This window comes from Trichosurus vulpecula, chromosome 4 (assembly GCF_011100635.1).
Source record: "Trichosurus vulpecula isolate mTriVul1 chromosome 4, mTriVul1.pri, whole genome shotgun sequence".
In the NCBI taxonomy this organism is placed as follows: domain Eukaryota; kingdom Metazoa; phylum Chordata; class Mammalia; order Diprotodontia; family Phalangeridae; genus Trichosurus; species Trichosurus vulpecula.
The window spans coordinates 397,823,810-397,848,175 of NC_050576.1; positions in this window are offsets into that span (position 1 = coordinate 397,823,810).

A 24,366-nucleotide genomic window follows, 5' to 3' on the forward strand; every position below is an offset into this window, starting at 1 on the left:
AGAAAATGTTTTTCTTATTGTTTTCTCTTCAAGTTTTGAAAAAGGAAACCTGCAAAGGGAGGAAATTCTCGAGCAAATATGGTATGCAGTCCCAGAAGCACCCATTAGAGAGTTACCCAGTGTAATGGTAACTAGGGTGGGACTTTTTTACTGTTTTCTCTTTGATAATTAGAATGCTAAAGTAATCAAATTCTTTTGATAAAGTCGTGCTAGGTGCAAAGCCCCAGGCCTACACCCTTTTGCTGATTAGGTGTGAAGCCTTCAAGCCCTAAGAAAGGTTAGCATTTTGCTTTGGGGCTCTCACTCATTGGAAGAGTGTCTTGTGATTTGACCAGATGAAACTCTGGGTAGCTGCTGGAGCCCCCCCGGCTTTGAAAACCCAGATGTTGATGCCTCTCTCTCTGGTAACTATGTAATTCTTTGGTGAGATAGCTAGAGGCCTATCTGTTGAAAGCTGTGTGTGTTTGCTCTGTTTCTATTGTCTCTGTTTGTAATTTCTGTCTGTATTTGCTCTGAAGTTCAGGGTGCTGGCTTTTCCCCCTGAACTAAGTGAATGATATATGTATGTTTGATCAAAGTGAGATTGTTAACCCCTTAAAGTTGCTTTCCTTAGAAAAGCAGATCAAAGAACCCGTGCTAGCAGCCTTCCTGTATGCTGGTGTTGTTGGCCTTACACAGCTATAGCAACTTCAAGTAACACTGTTGTTACATGCAGTCAAATTGGACACCCAGGGAGACTAAACTGTTCAAGTTTACCCTGGTTCATCAATGCGACCCAAAAGAAGGAGGGATTGTTGAGCAAGATTCTGAAAGTAGAGAATTTTGTCATCATTGTCCTTCTGCCTCTCTGTTGCAATACTGGGCTTCATATACACTCAGGACAATTATCCTTGGTCCTATTCATAGAATCACAGATTTAGAGTTGTCAGGGATTCCAAAGATCATTTAATTCAACTCCATTTTACAGATGAGAAAACAGAGTCCCAGATTTTCTAAGTGACTTCACCAAAGTCCTAAGTGGGAGAGCTGGAATTTAAACTCCAGTGGGGAAGTTCTGTACTCTTTCCATTGTACCAAAATCCCTTCATGTTGCCCCAGGGCCTTGGTCTCTTAGCTGTCTCAGTAGAATTCTATATCTGTTAATGAAATTAACAGGTGACATAGAGGGCTGCAAACTATGATATCAGGGAGTCTAGGAAAGAAATTCCTGAAACATCTTCATCCCCTGGTTTGCTGAAGTGGGAAATTCTTCTTTCATGTAAAAAACTTCTTATTACACATTTGTAAATAAGGTTTTAGATGTAATAGTGCCTATTTACCTTCCAAGCTAACATGACGACAGCCTCAGTGCTTCAGTGGATCCCTGATCTTGACGCTATGGCTATTCCCTCCATTCGTGCAGATTGCAACCAATTCACATCTATTTATCCCGTGCAATTCTTGTATATGTCTCTCAGAAATCCTAGTTCAACCTATAGAAAATCCTACTTCAGTCTGTAGAAAACCTAGTTCAATCCATAGCCCTTTCTACAAAATTGCCAATAAGTGCGGATCCATTTTTTGAACGTTCTATGGTTAGTAAGTTTTTTCTTATATCCAATCTTATTCTGCTTCTCTGCAACTTCAGTCCTTTTACCCCAAATTCCACCTCTGGTACCAAAAGGAACAATACTAATCTTTGTTCCATGTGATGGAAGCAGCTAAATGGTTCAATAGATAGAGCACCAAGCCTAGAATTGAGAAGACTTGGTTCACAACTAGCCTCAGACACTAGCTGTGAGACCCTTGGCAAGTTACATAATCACTGTTTGCCTCAGTTTTCTCAATTGTAAAATGGAAATTTTTTAGGGTTGTTGTGAGGATCAACTGAGATAATATTTGTGTAACCTGACACATAATAGTCACTTAATAAATTCTCTTAACAGACTTAAAATTATTTAAAAGCCGCTGCCATGATCCACACCCCAAGAGTTTTGCTCTTTTCTGGATATGATACCCCATCAACTATTAGTCCTCTGTTCAGCCATTCTTCCTCTTAAGTTTTATTTCCTAATCTATCCTGCCTAGCTTGGCCAGTTTTAACTGTCCTGCTCTCCTTCCACCTTTAGGCCCATTTGAATTGGTTCACAAGATTTCCGGAAAATATATTTTTATAGGCCCTTGTAAGGTAGTCTATATCCCTGGCCTACAGCTCATTGTTCCTATATTTTATGTCTTCTGGCCCAAAAATCTAACCTCCTCTTAGGCACAATCTTTTCATCCAACTGTTTTCTCCCAAATCTGCCTCTCTCTCCTCTGAACTGCTTACAATTGGCAGTAGCCATGGAAATGCCAATTGTGCCCCTAAGATCTTTAGAAAAGCTCCCTATACACCAAATTCTTTATAGCGATACTTATTTATGGTTGCAAAGAACTGGAAACAAAGTAGATTCAAAGTCCGTATTTTTAAAATGTCTTTGTTATGAGGGCAGTTTCCTAGGAGAGGGAGAAGAAAGGGGAGAGTTTGTATTTAGGTGACAGAAAAACAAAAGATATCAATACAAAATTATTTTTAAAAAGGTTAATTTTTTTAATATCAAACTTCTAATAAATTTTACAGATGGGAAAGCTAAGAGTCAGAGGTTCCTTGATTTAATTAAGGTCCCCATGTTGTAAGAAGTGGAGTTCAAATTCAGATCTTATGACTCAGAATTTAGTATCTTTTCCATTATACCTATGCTATCACCTGTCAAAATAGGGATAGACTTTCCATACTTTTTTTTTAATTGAGAGCTGGAAGAGAGGCGGGTTTTAGTGGTGAGGTAGGGAAAGAAGCCAACCATGCCAGAGGTCAAATGGAATGGAAGTAATTTGCCACAGATCTATATTATACTGGAGGGTAAAATCATAGCTGGGGTTAGTGACTATGAAATCAGCCATGAGTTTTGTTCATATGTGTGGTTTGATTGTAAGAAACAAAGCCTTGTAGAGCAGTCCTCAAGTAAAAGAACGAATTTCTGATTGTTATTAAGTAGAATATATTGTGACATTTTAGCTTGCATAGTATATTCCTGAACTTTGTAAACAGACCCCACTGTTCAAGGGACCCTTCCTGTAGCATTGAAGGAAACCCTACAAAGTTCAAATAAGTATAAGGCCCAATGTGTACAATCTATCAATGGTGTCAAATAGAAACTGAGCCCTACAGGTTCTGTTTTGACTTAGAAAATCACAAATTGGCATCATCAGTGTTATATGTAAGAGTTTTGCAGGCCATGACCACAAGCTTGACACCTCTGTGTATGTGATAACCTACAAGGCTAACAAGAGACCACAAGAGACAGACTCCTTTTCACCCTTCTCCCCCCGTGGGGAGATCCAAAGTTCTTCCCTTTTTTTAAGTCCCCATTTCAAAAGCTCAGTCTTTGAAGGTTGAACTAACTTTCTCCTCAATTTTGGTCAGACCCTACCCAGCCTTATGTGGAATCTTATCTAAGGTAAATTCCCACCCATCATGCTCCACTCCAGGAAGTTGGGGTGGAAGTAGATCCTTTGTCTAGATTGTCCAAGATGGAGGTGGTCTGGGTGTAGAGATAGTCTTTTTGCCCAAGAGTGACATCATGTCATTATCTCAGCTCTTCACTGGAGTGAGCCCACTTCTCACTGTAACATTTATTCTCTCATTAATTGTTAACCTATCAGAGTTGCTTGCCAACCACAGGAGCACCCACTCTTCCAAAGGCATATAAACTATGAGCCCACCATCATGAAGAGTCTTTGGCACTTGAGAGTACCACTGACTTTTTTATTAATAAAATTCTAGCATTACTAATAAAATTATTAATTACCCAGGAATTATATCTCTTGAACCTCTTAAACATCACAGCCCCAAGGCCTATTTCTTAAAGTAGGGGTGATGTTTGAAGTTAACTTGAAGACGGGCCCCCCTCAGCTATGAAAGCATATAAACCAAACCAATCTTATTATTGCCAGTGTGTCCTTGGAAGTACTATCTGAAGATGTGAGCCTTGCTCTTAGAAAATTTTATATTAAAAAGTGGTTTTTCACAAGATAAGTTGAGATGTTTGGCACATAAGTAAGTCAACAATTCCTCTAAATATCGAACCCTCCCTCTAATGCAGAGGTGTCAAGCACACCAGCCTCCAGATACATGAGGTCCACAGTACTCACAAGTGCACCCAAACAGATTAAAATGTAATTGGGAAGTATTCAGCAAAATAAAGAAAAAGGCGATGAAACATAAATAACATTAAATTATAAAACTAAGTCAATACGCAGACTGCAGGGATTCTTATGTACTGATTAGCGGCCCCTGTTTCCATTTGTTTGACACCATCACTGTATGGATATGAGATCTGATATGAGGATTTGTTCCAATGATGCATATTACAATTCATCCACACTTGGCCATTCTATGTGACTTTAATAAATCTACTACAAGGGTCCACCTGACATGGCAGGTTTCTACCTCCAGATTCCTTGGCACTGTGTAGATAGATCCCAATGGACTGCGTGAGTTGTCCATCAGTTACTGCTCTCTAACTATAGGATCAGCCCATCTTTTATACTCTCCAAATTTCACTGAAAATATAGTTATTTACAAAGAACGGTGATTGTATTTTTAAAAGGTGGTGAAAGCACAAAGTCACTAGGTGCCTAAATTAAGGGAAGGAGTGAATAAAGGGGAAGTCTGGGGACAATGAGAAAAGATTTTATTTATTCATAGTTTTGCCTGATGGTAAGCCCTCTACAATAAGGTTCTTAGCTGATGATGACTCAAGTTGTTCTCTGCCCTTCTTCAAGTCCTCAAAACCATTTAAATTTTTAAGGAAGATTCTTGACAATTGAAAAGTCTTAATTTCCAAAGGACTGAATCTCTAATGGTGGAATCTTAGGCAATCTGACCAAGTAGGGGAAGATATTTGCATAGAGTATGCCTCATTGACAGCCCTCAAATCCCATCATTTATTTAATCATCTATATGTAGGGTGAACTCATCTTTCAAAGGCACCTTAAAGAACCACAGCAAATTAGAACAACCTCAATAACACAGTATAGTGGAGACAGACAGTGTATGCTATATGCTATGAATGGCTAGTAAATCTTTGCTAATCAGATGTAGGTGCAATTGAAGTATTAAGTCACCAGGTGGCAGCAATGATACCCAAATCAGACTTGAACACAAAGATTATTTAAGTTATATTTCTGTACTATGTGTAGATGCAGACTTTTGTACACCTGTACTTCAACACTTCAAACATCTGTCGTTTCATCACTGTGAGTACTCCCTTCGATAACACTGAGAGCAATGCTTTTACATGTTAGTTTGCTAGTTTACATGTTAGTGTTTCCTAGTTGCCATGGCCAAAGTCTGTGTCACTATTCACCAACCTAGTCATGAACATTCCCAGATTTAACTAGACTGGTCCACAAACAGGAGATGGACAACTCATTACCAGATCTGCACCAGATGTAGTCTTTTTTGCTCCCTCTCCTAAGGAAATGTACATGTTGAGGATGAAGCCTGTAAGTCAGGCTTGATAAACTAGAGGCAATCTCCTCAGAGACAGGTGGCCCCAACTATTTCTCTTCTCATTGATCCATTCATTACCTAAGACAAGTTCAAGGACCTCCTCTCCCTATAGGTCTTGACTAAAGGGAGGAATTGTGGGAAGATGACTCCACCCACACAAAGATAGGGACCACCAAAGAGATTTCTCACTAAATCAAACCTCCACCCATAGCCACTGCTCCATCAGCTTAGTAGAACCTGCAAGAGTCAATGTTCTCCTGGCATAGCCTTTGAAACCTCAGGGTCATCTTCACAATGCGGTACAACATCAAACTAGGACTTTTGTGGAGTTACTCTGCTAATTTGATATATAAGAATGACCTGGAAGTAGTGCTTGGTTCTGAAAGGCCATACCTACAGAGCTCAGTCTCTAGCAGGGAGAGAGAAAGAGAGAGAGAGAGAGAGAGAGAGAGAGAGGGAGGGAGGGAGAGAGAGAGAGGAAAAAAGGAAGGAAGAAAGGAAGGAAGGAAAGAAGAAAAGAAGGAAGGAAGGAAGGAAGAAAGGAAAGAAGGAAGGAAGAAAGAAAGGAAGAAAGAAGGAAGGAAAAAAGAAAGAAGGAAGGAAGAAAATGAAAATATAGATGTATAGCAATAAATACATAGATAGGTATATAGATATAGCTATATGAGTGGGGGTGCAGTTGAGTAAATCAATCACCCCACCCAGCTTAAAGTAACTAATAATATATCAATGCACTTATCAGGTGAAACACTTTTACTGAATTAATCAGCCAGAGGTATGAACTAGGTATCAAGAAGGCCTAGACATTCTTATTGAATCAAAGATATGAAATTAATGTAAACTCTGTCATATCACATAGGTCTTTCTATAAAATAGCAAGCCAGTTCAGACCCTCGGTATCAGGTAACCTAGAGAGAACCCTTGGGAGGGAGGAAGAGAATAAGCTTCTGTCTCCTCCTCCACTCTTGAGCACAGAAGAACCACGTGGATTTCAAAAGGTCAAAGGACTAGTCTCATTGTCTAGCCTCTTCCCAAATACATAGATGTATATGTGTATGTATGTATATTATCTCACAATTCATTATATATACATATATTACATAAAATTTCACAATTAGTAATATTTTCCTTGAAATATTACTTTAAAAAACTTTATAGCCTAGATGAAAATTTTCATTGTTGTTTTTCAGTTGTGTCCAACTTTTTATGACCCCATTTGGGGTTTTCTTGGCAAAGATACTGGAGCGATTGGCTATTTTTTTCTCCAGCTCGTTTCATAGATGAGTAAACTGAGGCAAACAGGGTGAAGTGACTTGCCCAGGGTCACACAGCTAGTAGGTGTATGAGGCCAGATTTGACCTCCAGCACTCTATCCACTGTGGCACCTAGTTACCCTCTGAGTGAAAATAGTATCAGTCAAATTCCTGCTTCCCTAAGTTTGGAGAGAAGCCAACACTATTCATCAAGAGGGGAAATTTGGCATCCCTCGTTTGGTAATAAATTTCAGAATTAGACAATCCTGAAACCTGAAATTTTTTAATACCTAATCACAATTCTACACACCTCATTGGGCGAGGAGGAATACCATTCAACCTCAGTTGGCCAGTTGACCTCCAAACCTGTTCAGGTAGTTATTGCCACTCCCTCTATCAGCAGAGTGGACATAATGTTGGCCATGTGCCTGAGCATTTTGAAGCATTCCAATGAGCCACTCAATGAATGATTCACCCATGGAAAGCCTTTGAGGACTTAGATGGTGTATTATACTTTTTTTTCCGTATTCCTTAGTGTAATGACCTACTTGGCTCCCTGTCTCTATATCCTTCTAACCTTTCCAGTCAAATCCACTTGATCTTTAGGTTCAGACTTCCTCAAACTCAGAGATAATTTGAAATAATAATAATATGAAATAATATGAAAAGGAATGCAAAGAACCTTAGGCCAGTAGAATAGCCTAAGTCAAGTCACCCTCAGACCTTGTGGCCCAGCTTCCTACCAGTAGGTCTCTTCCCTGGTTTCATTGTATCCCAGCCCTTATTTTCTAACCCTGAGTCCCTACCTCATTATCCTTCCCCAATTCTGAGATATTGCTTTGGTTCCCTTCCTGGTGCTCCAGTTCTATGAGGACTGGGGTCCTGACTTCTTGCTTCCCCCCACCCAAGTCCTTCCAAGGATGGGAATTCTCCCCTGTAGCCCAGCACCTGTGACTAATGCCTGATACATGCAGTCAAAGCTCCCTTTAGCTACCTGTGCCTCCATCTATCACTTCATTCCCTTGATGCTGTGCTCTGCCTCTCTGACAGCCTTTTATTGACTGACAGAACTACCTAATAACTATCTGCCAGCTGTTTGGACAGCCTCCTCTTAAATCCTCATTGGACTTGTCCTATTTGCATATCCCACTGCTAGACTTCTGTCTGTCTCACCCATTCCAGGCCTAGTCTGTGCTGTACCCTCCTTTTGCCTGTACTCTAGGAAAACTCTCTCACATATGCGAGTAGGCATTCAATAAACATTCATTATTCCCCATTCACAATAGGGAATCCACCCCCCATCTCAGTACAGATAGTCCTCCATATCTCCAATGTTCTCCCTCCTCACATCTGCCTCATAGGACTTCTTGTGAATGACAACTTAGATATGGCCTTCTACATTGGTCAGTCAATGAGCAAACATTTATTAAGTACTTTGTATCAAGCACTACTTTGGGCGGGGTGGGGAGTACAAAAATAGTAAAAACTATGGTCCCTGATTTCAAAGAGCTCACTTTCTAATACAGGAGAAATCATGCAAATTATACATATATATACATATATGTATATGTATATACACACATATGTGTATATATAAATTCTATATATGCAAATTATATATACACGCACATGTGTGTGTCTGTGTCTGTCTATATACATATACATACATGTATATACACACATACATATGTGCATATATGTATATGTCTATGTGTGTGTATATAAAAGCAGTGACCACCTCGACCCCCATTGCCAGAAGGCCAGGTGTGTTAGATTTTACCTCTTCCCCAGGGCTCTCTAGTACTCTTAAGGGGGGTAGGAGCATCTAGTCTCTCTGCAAATGGCCCTAGGCCCTACTGATGGTGTTCTTTCAATTACAGGGATACTCCCTGAACCCTAGTTCCATCTAGCCTCTAATAGTTGAGTTAGCTTTTACAATGAAATATTTAATCAAAAGCAAAATCACAAATACACAAACATATTCCCCCAACACATGGGAGGCACAATCTTCCTCCCCTCTTGCATCACCTCAGCTTCTGGGGAGGAGAAGGGATTAGGTTCCTAGCTTATCTCAGCTCCTATAGAGCACAGTCCCATTTTCAAGTCCAAAACCCCCTCCAGATCAAATGTCCGGCAGCCTGGCTTGTCAAAGCTTCCTTTCTGGGCTGGCTATTTGCAATACACTGCCTAGAATCCTGAATCCAAGGTTGCCATAGTTCAAACTCTAGGTTCAGCTAGCATCTAAAACTGAGAAGGACAAATGAAACAGAACAGAAATCACGAGCCCATTTATTGAAGCTGTGATTAAAAGTAAAAAAGGAGGACAGGGAAAGAAGTCCTTTCATCTGGACACAACGAAGGAAGCTGATATCTCTGTAAGGGTAGGGTAGGGTACACAGAGAACCTCCATGTTAGGCAATCTGTCCATGTTAGATGATCTGGGTATATCCCAAATGCCCCATTATATATGTAAAACATACACAGAGTAAATAGACATTGGCTTTTCCTAATTCCTCAGTTGTTATCTCTCTTGCTTGAAAATTACTTTGTATTAACTTACAGTTCACATGTTGTATACTCCCAGTAGGATGTAAAGTTTTTGGAAACAAGGAGTGTCTATCCAACCACTGATACTCTTGTGGGATTCGCTCCCCAATGATTTAACATAGTCACATCCCTTTATACTCTCAACATCCCAGTGACTCTGAACCTTTAGAAACAGATGTATGAACTCTTTTCCCTACCACCAAATGTCTGCTTCCTTCCCCCCTTCACTGTCAGCCTTTCTCCTCCTAATATCCCATTCCATATCTGCTTGGCCTGTCCATTGTGATCCCTGATAAACCTACTCTTTATGTAACAAATTTCCTTTCATTTTATATCTCTTCTTTCTCACTTTTTCTGTCTTCTGGCATTGATTGAGATCTAGTTTCCCCAGTGACACTGTTTCCTTCACCACATTTTTCCTAGTACTAGCTACCATTTCTCTCATAATCCCTCTTTCCTACTCACTGCTCTCAGCTAGGGAATCAGAATAATCCTTACTCCCCATTGGCACTTCCAAGCCTTCTCTCTATCACTCAGCTCAGCAACCTCTTCTTTTGAGGTTCATGCTATCCAAATTCATCACCCAATCCAGATTATGTTGGCTAGTATCTACCAATCACCAGGAACTTCTCTTTTCTTCCTCAATGAGTTTAGTGTCTGTCTCGGAGGCTTTCTCTCCTCCTCAACTCTGGCCTTCTTGTTAGGGTATCTCAGTATACATACCAATACCCTCTCACATATTTTTATTTCCTAGTTCATTAGTCTATTCAGTTCCCATGATTTACCCCTTCATTCCAGCTGAGATATAATTGAGATAGTAATACTCTTGATCTTGCTATCACCCACAAGTGTTCCACTTTCATACCTGTTCATACTCACCAAAATTCTTTCATATGATCACAATCTTTTATTATTTCATCTTCCCCTATACCTTGTGATCCCTAACCCTGCTCTTCATTTTCACCATAATCTCTATTCCCTCTACCCCTTGCTTCTTTCCCAGGCCATTGCCACTCTACTGGTCATTACTAGTTGTACTCTCCTCCCTTCCTAGTCTCAAATTGCTGGTGAACTGACTTAATTCTACACTATCCAACTGTCGAAATTCTTTCTCACTTGTTCTATAACTTCAACAAAACCCAAGCCTAAATTACTTCCATCATCCACCTCCTTCTCTCCGATTCATGTGCTGCCAACTGGGTTCACTACAAATTTATTCTATCTAATCTCACATAGACCTTCACTGCATTTCATTATTGATTCACCATTCTACTCCACACAGTGACTGTTTCAAAACCTTCTCATCTCCAGTCAAGCTGTACCTTCCATCACTCTTCCTCCCGCCTTCTCAGTTGAGGACTTTGCTTCTTACTTCACTGAAAAAATTGGGACCATTCTCCATGAGCTTCCTCTTCTTCCCTCTTCCTGATCTCACATCACTCAGACATCTCCCCCACTAACCCCTCCTTCATGCTTGTCTTTGATGAAGCGACCCTTGCCTTCCTCTCTTCTCCAGCTGATTGCCCTCACTATCATTCCCACTCTTTTTCATCTTCAGTCTCTCTCTATATGTCTGGTTCCTTTCTTCTCTGCTGCCTACAAACATCTTTTAAAGAAAGCTTCTTCCATCATTTAAAAAAAATCCTCACTTGATCCTACCATATATGTTATGTATGATCTTATATTTTATTCCATTTTAGCCAAAATCCTTGAGAGAGTCATCAGTTGTTGCCTCCACTTGCTCTCCTCTTATTCTCTTCTAAAATCTCTACAATCTGCCTTGAGACCTCTTCATTTAGCTCACACTGCTCTCCAAAGTCACCAGGGATCTTTTAATTACTAAATCTAATGATCTTTTCTCACTCCTAATCCTTCTTGACCTACCACAGCATTTGATACTATCAATCACCTTCTTTAGATACTCTCCTTGCTAGTTTTCATGATGATGCTCTCTCCTGGGTCACCTCCTATTTATCCATTCTTGAATCTTCTTCGCTTGTTCTTAATCCACATAATGCTCACTAACCATGGGTATCTCCCTAAAACTCTATCTTGTCCCTCTTCTCTTTTACTCTACTCATCTTAAATTCAACATGTCCAAAACAAAACTGATTATCTTTTCCCCAAAATCTCTCTCCTCTTCAAAATTTCCCTCTGACCCACCATCTTTCCACTCAGCCAGGCTTGCAACTTCGATGTCATCTCCCTCTCACATATCACATATATCTAACCCATTGCCAAATTTTATTTCTATCTTTATAGTATTTTTCACATATACAACATATTACATATGTTATATGTAATATATTTTATTATTATATTATCTTGTATACATGTATACATACATACACATACAAATACATATACATGCATGCATACATACATATATATGTATATGATCTCCACTTACATAGTCACCATCCTATTTCAGGCCCTCATTAACTCTCTCCCAACTACTGCAACAGTCTTCTGGTTAATCTTCCCAACTGTAATGTTAATGGGATATAAAATCTTCCTTGTCCATTAATAAGTCTCATGTGGAACCCATTGGGGGAGGAGCTTGCTTAGGGGAGGTTTGCTTATAGGAAGTCTTTTACATCATTTGGTACTAAACTAATTAGGCACTGAGTCACAAGAATTATGGTGCCTTCTGGCTCTAAGCCTATTAGCTAAAACTGTATATATATTCTGAAGTTGGCATTTTGCTTTAGGGGTTCACCTATGAGAAGGATTGTTTGATTTCCTGTTCAAGACTCTGAGTAGCCATATGTTTAGAGCTCCCTGACTACTCAGATATAAACACTTTCTCGATCCAGTGGTGTATGTAAAGGGTATAGCAATATTGCTTTGATTCAGACAGTTAGAGCCCTATCTGTTGGTTTTTGTGCTAATTTTTCTGCTTGTATTTTCTCTGATGTTCTGGGTGCTGACCTTTTCCCTGAATTAGTGAATGTAATTAAACAAAATTGTTAACCCCTTTAAAAGCTATTTTTCCTTTAAAAGCAGATCAAAGAACCTGTGCCAGCAGGTCATCCTGGGTGTGCTAGGGTGCTTGCTGTTATACTAACTCAAGTCTGTCCTTATTCCAATCCATACTTCTTTCAGCTGCCAAGGTGATTTTTTTCTACAGCATAGGTCTAATTGTGTTATCTCCTACTCAACAAATTCCAATTACTTCCTGTTGCCTCCTTGATAAAATATGAAGTCCTGCTAGGTATTTAAAGCTCTTCACAACCTGGACTCCTCCTGCCAGGCCTTTTGTGTTCTACTCCCCTCCATAAACTATACAATCTAGTTACCCGGTATATTTGCCATTCCTTGAACCCAACATTCAATTTCCATACCTTTGAATTGTCTTTCCCTCATCCCTGGAATGCCCTCCCATCTCAAGTCAATATTGTAGTATCCTCTCTCAATAGTTAAATCTAACCTTCCGCAAAATACCTTTCTAGGTCCTCTAAGTGTTAGTGCCTTCCCCTTTGAGATAACTTTCCATCTATGCTGTATTTATCTTGTCTGCATCTATATATATGATGACATCCTTGAGAACAGGTACTGTTTTTGCCTTTCATTGTATCCCACTGTGCTTAGCACAGTGCATATAGTAGTTGCTTAATGAATGCTTGCTTATTGATCTATTGATTGGTTGATTGGGCCATTTTTAGGATTATTCATGACCTTGAATCATGTTCCAATAAATATTCATGGGTACGTTGATAAGCAGACAGCAGTCACTTTTAATATTTGTTCAGATATTCATTCATAAACATCATCTGTTCTTTCTATCTCTTTTGAGATGCTTGACTGCTTATTTGAACAATGCTGCAAAACATCAAGTTAGGAACTATTTGACAATGACCTTGTGATTCTTTTATTTAAAAAAAGCAACAAACTGTGCGAATATGATGGCTGCAAGTGTTCACTGTCTGCTGTTAGTGGTTAAAAGAATTTGGGAGTGGGGGAGCAGTTAACTCAAAAAATTTGAAATACAATAAGGTTCCATTTTTATAACATGCCATTTAAATGGCAATTTCATTTTTACAAGATTCAAGTAGCTAACTCATAAAGGTTTGAATAAGGCTGATGAGTCTTTTATGTATCTTTAAATCGACTTGGTGTATCCTAATTCATTATTAAAGTAAAGAAAGTAAAAGACTGGCATGGTTTATCTCTAATCATTAGTTTAGTATAACAACCTTTTTTCTATGGAATTCTCAAGAGTAAATTCCCAATTTCTTGTTTTTCCAGAAAACTAATTTAATGGAATGACCTTGGTGCCAAACTATTCCATAAAAAATGGAATTTTACTGTACTCCTTATACCCAGAAGTGAGAACTGGTAAGTGTGCTTTGTTTTTCAGTCCAACCTAATATTTTGCTATTATTTCTTCCTATAGCCTTGAGAATGGCTGACCTTTTGTGAAACATATATTTGACAGCTAAGTTGTCCATTCTGTAGTGGGATAGGGCAACTTTGGCCTTCCTTTGCTGTGTGTCTCAAGATGTCTCACCCATGAAGTTATTCCCCTCCATTAAACTATTAGTTTATGTTTTAGAGTAAAGTCTAGAAGGCAGAAGAATTGAAATAGATTTCTTTCCCCACATACCTTCATTGAATTTTTATATGATTTAGTGATAAGAAAATTGAAATATAAAACTTATTTAATCATGTAAATTTATCTTTCTTTTCCTGTGTCCCTGTCATTTCATATTTCTAAATTTCCTTGATTTTCAGAAAATTATAGTTTTAGCTCACTACTTTTGTTTCCTTTGGCTTGTTTATTCTCAGGAAAAAGGCAACTCTGGACTAATTGGGTACCAAATATAAAATTATGAGCCTACAACACCTCGATTTAATTCCAAATGCTGAACATTGAAGTAATAGAGCTTGTCCTTAGAGCTTTTCTTTGCTCTCACTCCTTTTTCCCCTTATCAAAACTAGCTCTTAGGGAGCAGCTATGTTTTTAAAAAAAAGCATCTGAATATTTACATACTGTATCGAGAACTAATATAGCAGTTTAATAGGCCCCTCCCAAGAGCATTCAACAAGGGAGAGACAACCCATTAACCCAGAAAAATAAAGGTCTTTATATCCCTTGAGCCTAACATGGTACTACCCCATAATAGGGACTTCGTAAATCCTTTTCAATTTAGTAATTGAATGAATTTGGAATTTGGAATTAAAAGTAACTTTTAAGATCAATTTTACAGATGAAGAAACTGAGACTCAGTAAATGACTTGAACAAGGTCGCATGGCTAATAAAACAGAAAGCATTCTAACCCAGGTCTTTAATGGTATAATTTCAGAAACCAAAAGCTCAGAGCTAGGAGATGCAATGTAGGTTTTGGGAAACAGTAAGTAGATGAGTTTGGCTGAGTGCTTGGGGGTTAAGAAGATTGACATGAAATCACTCTATCCTGGAAAGAATTATGATCTCCCTCTGTATTGACTCCAATACAGATCCTTATTCTATATGCAGCTTCCAGCTTAATCTAGCCCTTAAAAGATCTCAGAGCATCAAGAAAATAGACCAGGGGATTGTGCTGATAAACTCAATATAGATAATTGCCTTTGTCTGGGAACTAACATGGAAGTTCAACTGTTTACACTTCATCACTGAGGACAGAAAGTCACAGCTAGAATTAACCCAAATGGTTAATTCTCTGTTTTGCTTATTCCTTCTTCCACATCTCCTCTGGCATCAGATAGAATCCTAAGCTTTGGAAAGCAACTGAAAGATATTCCTTGAATGTAACTGTAGACATCTGTAGCAAGATAAGAATATATATCAGAAGTGATTCTTTTTCTTAAATAAGAGGCCTAAAAAGAGGTCAATAGGATCCCAAGAGGATTTCAACAAATATAAAACCATCTTAAGGAGGATTGAGACTGCCTGCTTTAAGTTGTAATGACAGATGGTTTCCTTAGACAGCTATACTGACTGTTGACCAGCTGAGAGGGTTCCAGAGTATTCTGACTGAATAATTGGAGGAAAATATAATAAATTAAAGAACTTCTGTTGGATTTAAAGCATACAAAGCAAAACAGAAATAAAATTACAACAAAGCATCAGTATGACAGGTAATCAACAACCGGGTAGTCTTCCCCTCAAGAGCTATTATTTTAACGTAAGGCAGCAAGACAGATACCACATTGTCTGCAGACCAATCATCCCAACTGATAAAAGAAATAATTATCAATCATAGAACACAAGGGTGTTTAAGGAGAATATCAGTTATCTAATAAACCTGTGATAATGTTGAGTAGGCATTACTGTACCCATTTCACAGAGGAGGTGACTGAAGCAAAATTGAAATGATTTATACATAATCATACAGTAATAGTGTCATTTAGTGGTATTACTGGAGATGCATGCGCTGAACTAAGGTTTCTCAACTATTACACCAGTGCTACACCTGGCTGCTCTCTTTGACTTTACCATGGTCTCCAAAAACTCACCATGCTTCAAGATCACATTAACTCTGAAACTCACCCTTCCTCAGCAGCCCCACCCTTAGGGTCAGACTCAAGAAAGTGAAGGGTGGATATTAGAGAGCTCTTCCAAGATCTGCCATTTAAGGAGAGGGCTCAGAGCAAACATGTCATCATTTCCCATTCCCAGATGCAGGACTTCATCATGTCTCTTCATTCCCCTCCCTTTTAAGCTTCTTTTTATATATTGTCTTCCAAGGTCCTCAAAGGAAGGGACTTTCTGCCTTTCTTTGTATCTCCAATACAAAGAAGTGTCTAGTACAAAGCAGATGCTTAATAAATGTTTATTGACTGACTTCTAGCTCTGAAGCACAAAGGCAACCAAATCCTGATCAACCCCAAACATTCATTAGTGATCCAAACATTATAGCATAAGGTTGTAACAACTCTGCAAGCTGATATAAAGATTTGGGGAAATGAAGAATTATATCAACGGCATCCCCAATAGAGATTTTTGACTTATCTTTCTACCTTACCTTGCATGATCTCATAAATCCAACCCTTTCTTTCCATTCCTACTGCTACCATCTTAGTTCAACCCTTCATCACCTCTCACCAAGATAACGAAGTAAATTCTTCAAACACCTCCCAGTTTCCATCACTCCCCATTCTTATCCATACCATGCACCTACTGCCAAGTAAACACAATTCTGATCATCTCACTCCACTGTTCAGCAACCTGCACTGCCAAAAGAAAAGAAAACTAAACCTCTTAAACTAGTATTTAAGCCTTCTAACAATCTGACCCAAACCCAACAAGCTTTCTTCCAATCATTCTCTTTCATGAACTCTATAATGCAGTCAAACACAATTACTTTTTATCTCTAAATTTTTACCACATGTACTACCTTAAAATATATTAAATATATGTTTTATTTCTGACACCTGAAATGTACTTTAATAACTGCAAACAGAAATTTCACCCGTCCTTTAAGAGAAGCTCAAAATGCCATCTCTTCCATCAAGTATTTCCTAATCTTCCCTAGCCATGAATGATCTATTCTTCCTTGGAATGCTCATAACACTTTATACTTTTTTACAAATTGTACTCTACTTTGTGTATATGTCTGACCTTCCCTAATAAATTGGAACATTATCTATTCAAACAACCATTGCTATTGAAAAATGATAAATGCCAAAAAAGCAGTAAGATCATCATAATTACTTTCAATTAACATCTTTTTCTGCAAAATTTTAACTGATATAAATCAGTTGCCATAATGAGAAGGCCAAAAGAGCCCAGAAATAACCTTCAACATCAAGCACTTGATCTCTTTGTGTTGTGCACCAAGATACTGGTGGAACTAGGGAAACTTGAGTTAACCCCACAGACTCTTACACCACCAGCCTGTTGCAACAATCTGGCTAGTAGCTACTGTGGCTGTGTAAAACCAACAACAACCAGCACACAGAAAGCTGCTAACACAGGTTCTTTGATCTGCTTTACTAAGGAAAGCAATGTTAAGGGGTTAATAATCTTACTTTAATCCAACATACAAATATCATTCACTTAGTTCAGGAGGAAAAGCCAGCACCCTGAACTTCAGAGCAAATATAGACAAATTACAAATATACACAATATAAACAGACCAAATCACAATTCATAGTTACCAGGAAAGCATCAACATCTGGGTTTACAAACCTGGGGACTCTTAAAACTGCTGCCCAGAGTCCTAGGCTATTCTTCCAGTGACTGAGAGCCCCCAAGGGAGAATGCCAAGCTCTGGGTTTATATATCTTGTTCAGGGTCAAAAGGCATCACAATGTGTGACTCAAACCCACATGACCTAAAAGCGTCACAAACCTGGGACTTAAACCCACATGGCCTAAAAGCCTCTGGAGTCACGAACATGTCACTCAAACCCATGCAAACCAGGCTTTCCCTTGAGGCAAGGAGGTCATCAGAGACTCCTAATTTAATCAAAGAAACAAAGGCCGGACTCATCAGGGGCACTCGAGAAAACAGTAAAAACATCCTACCTTAATATTACACAGCCAAGACTGTTTTAAGCAAGGAAAATTGTGGTACATACCTAGGGCAATTTGAGTATACTCTGTCAAAAAGTGGACTGATCTGGGACCCATCTCTAGGCCTTTTGTGCAAGAAGAATATAAAGTAAGTTTTTAGGACTTCTGTGAGGAGTTCTTAAGATTCCAAGGAACTTCCTTTCAGATTGTTTTTTTTAATTCCTTGGTTCTTGAATTTTAGTTCATGGTTCTAGAACTGAAAGGGAGGTGGTGCTTGAAAAGAACGATCACTTGGTGAGGAGATTATGCAGGAGGTTGTCAGAGAGTAGGGAGTAAAGTGTGGCATAGCTAAGCCTTTCCTGAAATAATACTTCAGGTAAAGATTCTTGAATTTATGGAATTTTCTGAGGATTTTAGATTTGTGAAAGTATTCATTTTCTTCATACAAGTATGTCTAGAATATTATTTCAAGGGTCTTAAGCACATTGGAAGTTAGAATGGTACATTTTTGCTTAATTTTCCTTTTTAAAATTCATTCTAAAATCTTTCAGAAAATTCCATAAGTTCAAGGAGATGAGATGGATGAAGTCTTTTGGAGGTGATCTTTTATTGAAGAAGATAGTAATGGTGCCAGAGTCATCACCACCAAGATCTCTATTAAGTGACAATGTTTGCTGAAGTTAGCCTATTTCTCGTTCTTCATCCTGAATCCCAATTGCAAGCATTAATCAAACAAATTTATGGCAATGTAGCTTTAAGAATTTATCACCAACTTAAAGGTTTTTATGATGGCACAGAACAGCAAAAAGAGTATTGAGAGGGCTGGGAAGTAGGAGACCAGACTCTATCAATAAAATGTCACTTGGATAAGTCACTTGGCCTCAGTTCCTCATCTATAAAATTTAGGATTGGACTAGATTAGGGGTCCTTCACCTGGTTCCACAAACCCCAAAAGGTCCATGGATAGGTTTTGGGAGGAGGGAGGGTCTATGAACATAGGAAAAAATTACATCTTTTTTTTCACTAACCTCCCACTGAAATTTAGTATTTCCTTTAATAATGACTGTAGTCAATAAACTACAGAGGCATAAGTAGTTTGCTTTTAATAGAAATGACAAATATTTTTGTGTTGGTGTAGATATCATTTATACTCACAACTATTTCAAAATCACTTTAGTAAGTAGATCTGTCACTACATTGTGCATAATCTCAGTCTTCCCACCTACAGACACTCATAAGACATGGCTGGTCAACTATGAAGGTCAATCAATTCTTGATAGAATGAGGGTTCACCAGGCTGCCCAAGGGAGCTAGGACACAAAAAATGCTAAGAATCCCTGAACTAGATGATACCTATGGTCCTTTTCAGTTGTCCCCTTCTATGATGCTTTGTTTATTTCTATTATCAATTAAGGAGATAATAAATCAGTCTATCAATATGCATTTAATTAAGTGATAAGAAGATCTCCATTTGAAGTTAGGGCCCCAATCCTTCTGACTTCTCTCGAGAGCTTTGGGAAGTTCACATCAAACCTGGGAAATCCTCTTTGGCAAAATCCCAGTATAAGCACAGAGTCCTTTTATTGTACATGAATTCTTCCAGCTCTGCTTTCCAAATGAACAGTCCCTGTGGCAAATTACAGGGAGATGGCACCTGACCAGAATCTATCCCAAGCATCCTCCTGAACTCTCAGAACCTAAAATAGACATGAAACCAGATGAAAAGAGTCACTAAGATTAAAAAAATGCATGGGTTGGTGTCTTCAGAGGGAATTTATTTAATGTAATTGCTCTTCTTTTGTAAGAAATCAAAATAAAGGAAAGACAAAGAGTCTTGCCTAAATGGCAAATTAATTGTCCCAAGACAGTTAATGCTCTGGAAAAAAAATAATTCAATCCAACTGGTCTGCATTATTTATGAGGGCTTGAACAAAAGCTATTACTGGCATAGGCCCATGGCAAGAGTGATATATTCACCTATGGAAAGTGAAGTAAGTTATTTATAGTCAAAGAAATTTGCACTAGGGAAGGCATTTTAGGACATGTTGCATGGATACCCATCTCACCCTTGTTGATATGAGTAGAGGCACAAGAAAAACAGAAGGTTTTATAATTACTTAGTTATACAAATTCCTACAACTTCTCTGGGAATTCCTTTATAAGCCTTTAAGCATGACGTAAATGTAAACTGCTTATATAATTGTTAATAATTATTTTCTAGCCTTGCTTGACTTTCTCTATGTCAGTTTTCTCTATGTTGCATGCTTTTTTGTTGTGCTTCTTTTAGTGAAGAAAGAGATACAATTCTGAAGTCAGAGGATACTCTTCATCTAATCCCAGTGTACCAGTGTGATGCAATGGAAAGATCACAGAACTGGGACCTAGCAAACCTGGGCTCACATCCAGTTCTAATGCTTATTATGTGTGTGACCTTGGATCAGTCATTTAATCTCTCTAGGCTTCAGACTTGTAAAAAAAAGCGGGGGGGGTGGCCTTTGGATTAGATGTTCTCTAAGAAGTCTTCCACCTCTAAATCTATGATCCACAGTCTGTACATAGGCTATACTCTTTTTCATGGAGCTCTTTAAAGGTCTGAAATTTAATGTGCAACCAGCCAGCCTCATGTTTTTTCTCCATTTTTCTAGCATACCACTGAATTCTCAAGAATGGTGTGGTTTTACTTTGATTGAATAATAATTTGAAAACAAAGGCCCTCAACAACACCTGTAAGAATACACCATCTGCCTTAGACAATTCCTATCATTTGCCATCTTGATTTCTACCACTCTTATAGCTATAGCAAAAATGTCCATGAAAGCCCTTTGAAAACAGTAAAGGCTATAGCAATGGAGGGGGTGGGGATAAGTAATGGACCACTTGTGATTCTCATTGGTATAAGGAACTCTCAGTTACAGAAACTCCTTCTACTAAAGCAAGTTAGCACGTTCTATACAACTTATAATCTTAAAGGGCTACTAAACTATACATAAGGATTTCTGCTGCTGCATTTCCACTTAGTTTTAAAATGCAATGTTGTCTATGTTTCACTGTATTTTTATTTATTTCATTAAATATTTCCTGATTACATTTTAATTTGTTTCAGCTGCACTGGAGAATGTTGCTATTGGTATGGCCAGTGGACTGTATTTTCTGATGAACTTTGAAGGGTTAAGCAGCTTACTCTTGTTTCCACAGTCAGTGTGTCAGGGATAGGATTTGAAATCTGATCTTCCTGACTCTTTAGTTAGATGTGAGGCTGGTGCCTCACCTGATGCCTCTCATTTATAGATCTCTTGATAATAGACTTTAGAAATCTTCTAATCCAACTCCCTTACTTTATAAATGTGGCACATGCGGTTAATTGACCTGCCCAATGTCACATAGCCAGTGCCACTCTCAGTGGGAAAGTGACATTTTCCTTTAGGTCTACTGAACCCTGAAACTCTGCTAGAGTTTGCTCTGTCTTCAGCAGTTCAACTTTTTTAAGAGTCCATTGTTTTTAGTGGAGGCAGTGGCTATTATGCCAAAAGGAAAAAAGCCACACTTTTTCTTTAAATGCTATTTCTAAATATAGCCTCACCTTGACTTATTAACAACAATCTTACAGTGCAGATTCTGTCATCTGATAGCATTCAATTTCCCCTTCTCCCCTGGTCCCAGGCCAGGACCCAGGACAGATCTTCTCTAGAGAGGTACAAATGCTTCCCTTGCCCATGTTGGACTAGGAGTTGGGTTAGGACAGGACAGAGGGACAAAGCCATTAATAATTTCCCAGATGACACAGTACAAGTGATCCATTTCCCTGGGCAGGGGATTTGGATCCATTTACCTCCTTTTGGGGCATGGGACAATTGTACTCAGCCTTGCCCACTGTATGACATTTCTCTAGTACTTCTCACAACTCTGTGATGTACTAAGGAGGGGATATATTAGCTAATTAAGGATTTTTAAAGTGAAATAAAGAAATATAAGTAAAAAGGTTTATTTAAAAGATAAAAAAATCAAATGTCCATTAAGTGGCTGTGTCTAACAAATACAATTCTTCCACAAAAGGATGCTCCACTTGAGGGTGTACTGAGAATGGCATATTGCCAGTTAGTATCTCTGTCAATGATAAATCTGATTCTGGTTTCATTTAGTCTTTCTCCTCTTTATGATACCTTTGGTTTGTTCTGACACTTTCTTCTCATCCCATTTCTTCTATCCCTGCCTAGTGAATCCAAGGTACTCATTCTAACCTGGAAACTCAAGACTACAGTTCTACTGAATCCACTTATATGAAGCTCTCTCTCTCTCTCTCTCTCTCTCTCTCTCTCTCTCTCTCTCTCTCTCACTAATGGAATTTGTTCTGTGAAGCTTGGAAGTTTGGTTCCAGTCAAAGACTTGCACTTGATGACCTAGAGGGTCACATGCAGCCTCAAAGCTGCAGGTTCCCCACCCCTGGTCTAGCCATTCTGTCATATTTGCTTTTCCTCACATATAGATTTCCACCTCTTATCTCTGTGCCTTTGCATTTTCTGTTCTTCATGCCTGAAATGTTTTTCCTCACAACCTCCAAATTTTGTAATTTCTATCTTTCTTTGGTATTCTTGTTAATCCTTTAATTTCAAAGAGGACCAATGACATTATAGGGGGATGTCTTGACTTGCACATAAGTTGGATTCAGGTAAGCCAGAGTTGTGCAAAGTTGTCTGCCTCCATCTCTCTTCCAGAGTCACTGGAGTCCAGTGGCAGAAAAAAATGTCAAGATGACTGGTGATGGCCTGGGATGTAGTGGAGGATAACCATGGCATCCTTGATACCTGATCAAGTTCTCAGCTCTCCATAGCACCTGCTTCAACCACCTTCATAACCCTTGGAACAAATTGTTCTCATCCACCCATTCTTTAAGACTTAGTTCAAGTATTACCTTCTCCAGGAGCCCCTGGTGGCTAGTGCTGTCCTTTCTAAGTTTATCTTCCATCTACTCTCCATTTGTCTTCTATGTTCTGGTTTGTATATGTTATTTCCCCCATTAGAACATAAGCTCCTTGAGGGCAAGAACTGATTTTTTCATATATTTGCAGTGTTTGTCAGAACGGCACATAGTAATTTATTAATTAATGCTAGTCAATTAACTGCACAAGTTATCCCTCATGCATGTAATGAGCTCTTGCCTCACATCTACTTCTCAGAATCTCTGGCTTCCTTTAAGACTTAGCTCAAATGGCACCTTCTGCAGGAGGTCTTTCCTAGTGCCTCTAGCTGCTACTGACTTGCCCTCTAAGGTTCTCTTCCATCTACTCTGTACATATCTTCCATGTACTTATTTATGTACATGTTTTTCCCCATTAGAAAGTAAACTGTTTTAGGGCAGAGGCTGCTTTTGCTTTTTGGTTGAATTGGAATGCAAACCCAGGGAACGTTTGGAATGGACCTTATAGAGAAATGTATATGGCTAATTTGCTGAATTGCCCTAGCCACCTCTGAAGGACTTGCCACTTTGGTATGAGGCAGCAAACCATAAGTGGTTCCTTATGCTTCCCTTCATCCCATGACAGTGGCAAGCAGTCATGATGCAAGGTCAGTAAATAGGAAAAGATAGTTTTCTGTTTGCTCTATTTCCTCAACTGTCTTTTGTAGTAGCCTCTCCTTTAGACTTCCATTGAAAAGATAAGGAGAATCTCTTCTCCAAAACCATACCCCACCCAGTTCCAATGGCTACTCACAGATGGAAATAACAGCATACATTTGTCTAGGTGAACCAGAGATTGCATTTTTATACAGATCCTGAGGTGAATGATTCTGATCTTGGCAGCAACTTCATGAGTTCAAGAGGTTGGAGAGCTCCTAAGTCTAGGTGTTGTTTGCCCAACAGGAGTGATCTCTACAACTGATGAAAGAAGATAGTCAGTATAGGAATATACTATAGATGAAAGGATGAAAAAAACCCATGCCAGAGCAAAACAATAAGCATCTTGAGTAAGTTACTCAGTCAATACAAATCTGTATTTGTAGGAGAATATGCCCTACATTTATGAAAGGAATGTTTTGTTACTATTGTCTGTGCTGTTCCGTCTCAGGCAATGGCTTTTCTTAAAGCTAATTGTGTCCTCTGACTGACTATTGAAGGCAAGCTCATTAATGAGAGATGCCTTGAGAGATGTAGCTCATCAGAGTAAAATAAACCAATGGTAGTTATCCCCTGGGAGACTCTATCTGCAGATGCAATTTGAGGAAGTAGCCCAGAAGGGGAACTACTACATTGTAGGTCCATGCTCATAAAATTCCCATGAGGCCCCCAGCAAATCATACTTGATTGAGAGATAGCAAGGTAGGGGCAAAAGCTCTGAACCTGGATTCTATTTCACAGAAGACTATGAGGAACGGCCCATGTGGAAAGCTGAGTAGTGACAACAGAAATACACAAGAAGGCTAAAGGGCAGGGCAGGTGGGCCAGTGGGAAGGGGAAAGGTAGTTAGTGCTAGTAGAAAGAGATAAATAGGAAACTTCTGGGACTGGGACATATTTCCAGGGATTAAAAATGTCAGAGATAGCATGGGACAATGGAAAGCACATTGGATTTGGAGTCA